The sequence below is a fragment of the Marmota marmota genome, unplaced genomic scaffold, assembly GCF_001458135.2.
Source record: "Marmota marmota marmota unplaced genomic scaffold, marMar, whole genome shotgun sequence".
Taxonomy (NCBI): Eukaryota; Metazoa; Chordata; class Mammalia; order Rodentia; family Sciuridae; genus Marmota; species Marmota marmota.
The window spans coordinates 1,645,737-1,653,281 of NW_025999961.1; the positions used below are offsets into that span (position 1 = coordinate 1,645,737).

The 7,545-nt window shown below is 37.3% G+C and overlaps 1 protein-coding gene and 1 long non-coding RNA gene across 3 annotated transcripts in view; one reads left to right on the plus strand and one right to left on the minus strand.

Moving 5' to 3' along the window:
* Positions 1–6,554, plus strand: part of LOC125616731 — a 62,017-nt gene extending 55,463 nt beyond the window's left edge. The window contains exon 5 of the long non-coding RNA XR_007347463.1: positions 903–6,554. This is a non-coding gene — a long non-coding RNA (uncharacterized LOC125616731). The remainder of the gene's footprint in view (positions 1–902) is intronic.
* The window catches only part of Egflam (EGF like, fibronectin type III and laminin G domains), a 180,617-nt gene that overhangs the window by 154,442 nt on the left and 18,630 nt on the right, over positions 1–7,545 (minus strand). The gene's annotated exons all lie outside the window — the stretch shown is intronic.

A 7,545-nucleotide genomic window follows, 5' to 3' on the forward strand; every position in this document is an offset into this window, starting at 1 on the left:
TGAACTTGTCTCTTTGCAGAGTGTACCTAAATTGCCCATATGTGAACATGTGATTACTATCTCTTTAGTACATCTGGGACCTTTGTGTGATTTCAACATAGAAATAATCACCAACTCATGGACTGTGGGTGCCCAGTTTGCATACAACAGAAGGTAGGGAAACACATACATGGTTAATAAATGGGAATGAGTTTAGAACCTGGAAGATGAAAGCAATCCTCAGTTTGCCTGTACTTGCAAGAGACCTATAACTGGGCAGCCGATTTGTTCAATGTTTTCCTTCTAGACTTTCTATTTAAGCAGTGGTGACAAACATAGGAAATGTGACAAAGCCAGTCTTCAAACAAGTCCTTACTCAGCCATATAAGAACAAAGGGGCAGTCAATGATATCAAAGGGCAACTCATTTAAAACAGATAAGAAAAAATGCATTTTTTATCTACTACATAATTAACTTATGAGTTTGCTGTGCAGGAAATTGTTTTGGCAAGTAATTTGATATAATTTTTTTTAAAAAAAGGATTAGACTAAGAATACAATCCATTTCTGCCCTTGTGGGGGTTGGGAATGAGGAGGGCAAGCCATCTTTGTTTATAGTGAACTACCATGTGTGTCCAGAAGTTCAGCATTTCAAAATTTGGTCAGTCTTTCAAAATTGAACAGCAATATTGACAAGGAGGGGTTGAGATTCCCACGTTAGAAAATCTCAAAAGGTACAAAACCCAGACAGTGGGATGAAGCCAGAGCCTTCTATTCTGCTGCTGTTCTTTCCTGTGGAGTTCCAATGCACAGCAGAAATCTGAAATCCATTCTCTAGTAACAAGAGACTTTGGAGGAGAGGGAGACAGGTGGGATTTCCTTCTTGTGTTTCTAATGGGAATAATGATAGGTCTACATTTCCAGATATGACAGGTGCAGGGGAACCCATTACAACCTGCTGGAGACTGCCCACCCCCCAGTCAGCTCCTTCTCCTGTCCCTGTTCAGGACTGGAAACTGCAAGTGACAACACAGATGCCAGAGGTCAGTGAGCAGAGAAGCTGATGGAGGCATGGTAAGCAGAGAAATAGAAAATCCCCTCCTCCCCAAATCCAGACTTGAGCGTTTCCCTGGACAAAGTCAACCAATAAGGACTGAAAATGAAATGAATGTGTGTTTGTTTATGTGTTTGCACATTTACAGTCACATTTATCTGCCTGATTCCACCAAATAGTTGAAGCAACTGAGTAATATGGTTCTTGCCCTCAAGGTATATGCAATCTCATCCAGAGAAAGACCTATAAATACAGCCCTGCCATGCAAAGAAGAATAGCGGGAGTGCTACAAAAGCATCATCTGATTTTGGAGAAATTCAAACTAAGATAGTAATTAATCTTCACTTTCTTCATCTTTCAAATGGGGAAAATAATGCCATCTTAAATAATCATAAGAAATTGATAAGATAATGGGTATAAAGAACCTAGCAGGGTATCTGACATAGTAATTAAGTGTTTCACAAATAATGGCTCTTCAATACCTAGAATTCAAAGATCTAACTATCTGTAGAGTAGTAATTGCTGAAAAATTTTAAGGAAAGACATGCTTTGAGGAGATTACCATAGCTTTGCTGGAGGGACCCTATTTTTTTTAGATTCCTGGCCTTCATTGTAGGATGGAATGGTGGAACCCTCTAATGTTCCCCAAATCAATTTCTGCACTTGGTCCCACATGAGGGGTTACATGTTTCTGCCATATGACTAATTCTGGCCAATGGTGAGTAGAAGTTACTGTGTCATACATTTATTGGTGTGATATTCTCCTGTTCTTCTCTTTCCCCTACACTGGGAATGGACAAAATTCTAAGTTATGAAACTTGGGTCTCTGAGTAAAGATGCTTCAGAGCTCAGTCTTTTATAGTCTAATGTACAGATAACATAAACTATCAGCAACTTTTATTTCCACTCACTCAAATTTTGTGGCTATCTGTTATTGCAGCATAAGCTAGATCATCCTGACTAATATACAGGTAAGAATAAGGAAGATGGAACGCAAGCTAGTTAGGAGTCGATTGCAATCCTGAAGTACAAAGGGTCTGAAGTAAACCTGGAAATTGAAAAGCAAGGGAGAGATATAAAAGAACAGTTTTCAAGGAAGAAGAAACTACAAGTAGAAGATAAAAGAAAAAGAAGTAAAAGCAACTCCAAGGGCTCAAACTTGAAAAACTGGAAGGAAAATGGTCCCTCCCCCACCCTCCAAAAAAGGGCAAATCACAGTAAGGGTGAAGGTCAGGAAGATGAGGGTATAAGAAGTAAATTTAAAGAACTTCTATTTCCTGTCAGCAAGAGAAGACTTCCTATTTCCCCTCTCTACTCAGGGCAAGAATTGAGGAATGAAACTGAGATGAGCCACAAGGGGGTTCTCTGGGGCTACCTTCATAACACATGTGGGGATCATAAATCCAGCTACAGGGCTTGAATGTGGGGACCTGTCCCCAGGACCCCTGCCTTGTAGAACAGTGCCTCCTCCCACCCACAACTGCTCCAGTTGAAGAAATAACACACATCTGCTCTACACAACCCAGAGGAAGGTTGCTCAACAATTTAGTTAATTTAATATTGTCTAGACAACTGAATTATGTAACTTCAAAGGGGAAAAGAAAACAAATGTACGTCATTTTTTTTTTCTTATAGCCCAAGAGTGTTTTACCAGAGAAAATTAGCATTTCAGCTCTCCTGAGCTTCATTGTGGAATTTAAAAATACCACTTATCTTCAAGAATTTGTAAGAACCCTATATTTTCTAAACTTGTGAACAAAATCCTCAGGAACTCAAAACTCCACTCTCAGACCTTAAATGTGAACTATTCAATCATACTATTTGATATTATAAAGTGTTATTAAATCATTTGGTTTTTCTAGGTAAAGTATAATTGTGAAGTGAAGGCTTTCTATCTGACCAGAAGATGAGAATAATAATATGTATAATAGATAATATCAAAGTAGAGACCCTTTCTTTTCCATAGATGTGTTTTTTTTTCCATTTTCAAGTTTTGAAACTATCTTTCTTTTATAACCCCAAAGTTACAGCTATTTTACTAATTATATTGAAAGTGCTAGAAGATGTCAAGAAAATTGGGTAATACAATAAAACAGCCTTACCACATATTTAAGCCCTTTTATCTTTAACAGTTTTGTGAAATCTGCAGACCATCTAACCTGCTCAGTGAATTTTCATTTATATTAAACTACATTAATAAAGATCTATAATAAGAAATTATACTGAAAAAGCAATTCATAATGTACCTTTCAGCTTTATAATTAGTTCTATAATCTGTAATCAGATGATTTAAATCTAATATAGTTAAATTACAAAATAGGCAATTTCTGTTTCTGAGAAGAACCATTATATCTTTGGAATTTTCCAAAGCATTAATGAGTTTGGAGCAATTATTATATTTCTTATTCACTTTATTCCCAGAAATTAGCAGAATACCTAGCATATGGTACTTGCTAAATAAACAAATGTTGAATGAATAAATGAATATGTAAACATGAATAAGTGATTAGCAAAATCACAGTAATTTGTCATAGCCCCCATTCAGCGCCTGAATGGTATCCACTTCCATGTCTCAACTCAGAGCACAGACTCATTTCCCTCTGATTGGTTTGGTGTCCATTTTGACTGAATGGTACCTTTGCCTTATCAGTCATTAAGAATAAGCATGCCTGCCTCCAGATAATGTCACAAATACTACTGATCTAAGTAAGAGTCAAGAGATGTAGGGTCTGGTCCTCCTGCCAACCCTGTTAACATTTCTGAATTTGTTTGCATGTATACTTTTTTTTTTTTGAACTGATTTTTTTTATCTGTTTTGAACTGATTGCAAACTAGGTTCCATTCAGACACATAATAGGTATTATAAGACTTAACTCATAAAACTTCAAAAGGTATATGATTTATCCCTCATTTTACATATGGAAAAAGAAAATCAAGACTCAGAAAGATCAAGGAACATGACCAAGATGGCAAGTCTAAGAGGTAAGGTTGTAAAATAGGCCTATCTAACTCCAAATCTGTTACCTAGGACTATTAATACTAGTAGCAATAGTGATAACAAAGACAAAGAGTTTTCTAAAGTCTTAAGCATTATAAAACTACAATCTATCATTATCATCTTCATCATCATCATCATCATCATCTGTCAATCTCTTGTATTTCTATCATTGTCCTCATAGGCATATCTTGTCTGAATCTGATGGATATCATTTAACTAGTCATTGAGTCCCTGACTTGACCAGAGCTCTATAATGGGCTCTGACCAGGTTTGCCTTATTCAAACCCCTTCTTGGTCCCTTTAGATTAGACAAGACTGTCTGAGCAGGTTCACACGTTGTCATCATTTCATAAGTACAGAGTCACCATTTAGGAGACATGTCTGCTCACACTTTTATAATCTGTGTGAAATGCAAGATGTTGCTTGTGGTAAAGTACTCCCAATTCAGAAACTCAAGGCAATGGTATTGTTTTCTTCTGGGAATATATCCTTAAGTCATAAGTATGCTGATGTTTCAGGGTAACATGTTGAGGATTATGGAGGCTTGGTAAATGCCCACTCTGGACTTCCAATGCCCTGGAAGGACCTCACTTTCGGCTGAAAATATTCCATGGCTGTCAAGAAAGCTGAGCCCACATTATATCCCCCAGGCTGATACCTCCTGAAATGATTTGATGAGAACCTACCATTTGTGCTGATTAGAGAAAACTGTAAAATGTGAAAGATGTGAGTGTCAGAGTATCCATCTGGACCATGTCTTCAACCCTCCCTCTTCAGAGCAACTTCAGGTCTGCAGAAGCAGAAAGGAGATGTGGCTAGGAAGGGCACCACCTGTCCTGTCTTGGTTCAAAGCCCACCCCTGTGACTCGTAACCTCTTTATGCCTCAGTCTCTTCAAGATGGTCATGGAAAATATCTGATTCAAAAGTATAATAAAAGGAATAAAAGCATTATTATATTTAAGTGCTTTAAATACACTTGTCATGTAATAAAGCTATGTAAATGTTGAATTCTTTTAAAAAATCCTGAGTTTACTGATCACTGTAATTTTTTCATGTGTATTCCATTAAAGAAGATGCAGGCTTTAGGGAGGGTTGGAGACTTGCTTTCTGAAGAGGGCTTCCTCGACTGGAACTCTACCCAGACAAAATTAGTTGACAATTTCATTAGGACTTGGCAGAAGCTTATGTACATCCTACTCTGGAGAGATTACCTGAGCAAAACATGAGTGTGAACAGGAGGCAGGACATTTTTTTTCAACAAACCAAACCAAACCTAAACAGTTTCGGAAATCACTGTGGGCAAAAGAAAGTCTCCTTTAGTTGCTTTCTGAATGAACCAATAACCTTCATTTCCTGATACTGGCACTGATGATGGCCAATGTGCCCAGAAGGCTTGGGATGGCTGGGGTACACACTCTGGATGGCCCATGCATTGGCTCTCACCCTCAGTTCCACCTGCAGATACATGGGGTAAAAACTCAGGGTCATCCCTATTATTCCTAATTGTTGTTGGAAACAGATGACCTTCTCTTTTGTAAATAGATTCAATAAAAGTACAACAATAAAAAACTAAGGTGACTGCTTCAGAATAACTCCATAAAAGTGATTACTAAAAACAATTGCTGCAATTCTAAAAGAAGCCCAAGACACTTAGATCATGAACTATGGCTGCAATTTATGCCTAAACTCCTACTTGTGGGAAGAAGAAGAAGAGGAGGAGGAGGAGGAGGAGGAGGAAGAGGAGAANATTACCAAATACATCTCCCATTGCCATTTTTACCTGAAAATAAAATGTAATAGAATCGTGGAAATCATCTGTGGAACTTACTTTCTCAATTAACTAACAAATGAAACTAGGACTGGATGAGAGAGTTTTATTTTAATTATATGAAAATAATTACTCTTGATAACAATAAATTCCTGTTTTTCTTTATAACTAAGCTATTGTTGTTACCTTAAGATATGAGCATAATAGGGGTTCTAGGACATTGATCAAGCCTATAAGACTTTCTATATGTATTGTGGATATAGTCAGTCATTGTGTATTAGTCATTGCAGTGCTTAGTGGGTGATGTTATGTTCTCAGGATTATTTACAATTACAACAACAAGCTAACTCTCCTAGACTTGGTTTACTGTTCATCACACATTTAATCATTACAACCAGTCTTCATTGGTGTTTAGGAATTGGATCAGGCTGTTTGCCAGGAAACACAAGGGTTTCAACAGGAAAGAGGATATTAATGATGTCATTGACCAATGAGACTACTGAGGGAGCAAACAAAAGGAAACAGCAGCTATCTGACAGCTCAGAACTAATAGAGTTCCAGCACTTTAAATCAGAAGTCATTAAACTACAGCTCATGGTCTAACTTTGGCCCTTGCCTTGTTTTTGTAAATAAAGTTTTATTAAAACATAACATACATGTTTATTTACATATTACCTATGGCTGCTTTTGCTCTACAATGGCAGAGATGAGTAGCTATGACTGAGATCCAACAAATAAAAATAAATTAAATAAAATATTTACTGTAGTCCTTTACAAAACATGTTTGCTAATCTTGACTCTAAAGGAACAATGCTATGCAGGTGATACTCTAAGAAGTATGGCTATAACTGTGTTTTTCAGAAATGTTCTGGAATCTTGCCATAGAGGATTAATTCCTCAAGGTTATCCCCAACAAGGAGAGGCAGACCATGTATTTAACTAATCCACTGTCATATTCAAATTTCCCCTTCACAGGTGCTCCACTTCAGAGTATGCTGTGGATAATATAATTCCAGAGGGGAATTTTGATAGTTTAGAAATGTGTTTTCCATCTATACCTGACCCCCTGCCTGGTGCCTCTCACAAACGTGTAGTTTGGAGCTGAGAAGAAGGAACTGTGAAGGTGTTTCTGATGTGACTGGAGATCAGGGGCAACCTTTTCACCAATCATTTGTTTCTCCATACATGACACTGTCTTGAAAACCTGGGCTAAAGTTTCTAAATGTAAAAGCAAAGACTAAGTTCTAGAGGAAGGTAAAACCAATCAATGAAATAGAATTTGCACATAATCTCTCTACTATGGAGTCATAGAGGTGATAGATCTATCAGAGAGAGAGTGTCAGACAAGAGGTCAGACAACTTGGGTCCTAGTGCAAAGTCCACCTAACTAGCAGCATGACCTTAGGCAAATGATGCATCTTCCCTAGACCATACAGTGTTACCCCTAAAGTGCCTTCCAGTGCTAACATTATGATGCCAGCCTCAGGGGGCTCTGCTGTACTACCGGTGTCTAGCACACAGCAGATGTTATATGAATGTTAGCAATCGATATTGTTTTGTGAAGGCATAAACATGCTTTTAAATGTAAATATGCATTCTTCCCTATCACAACCATCAGTGACCTACAAACAAGTTATAAACTATTGGACATAACTATGAACAATGAAGACTACAATTTCTACTGAACTTTTCAGCACAAATGAATGCAATGCATTTTTTTTTTTTTTTTTTTTTTTTTTTTTTTTT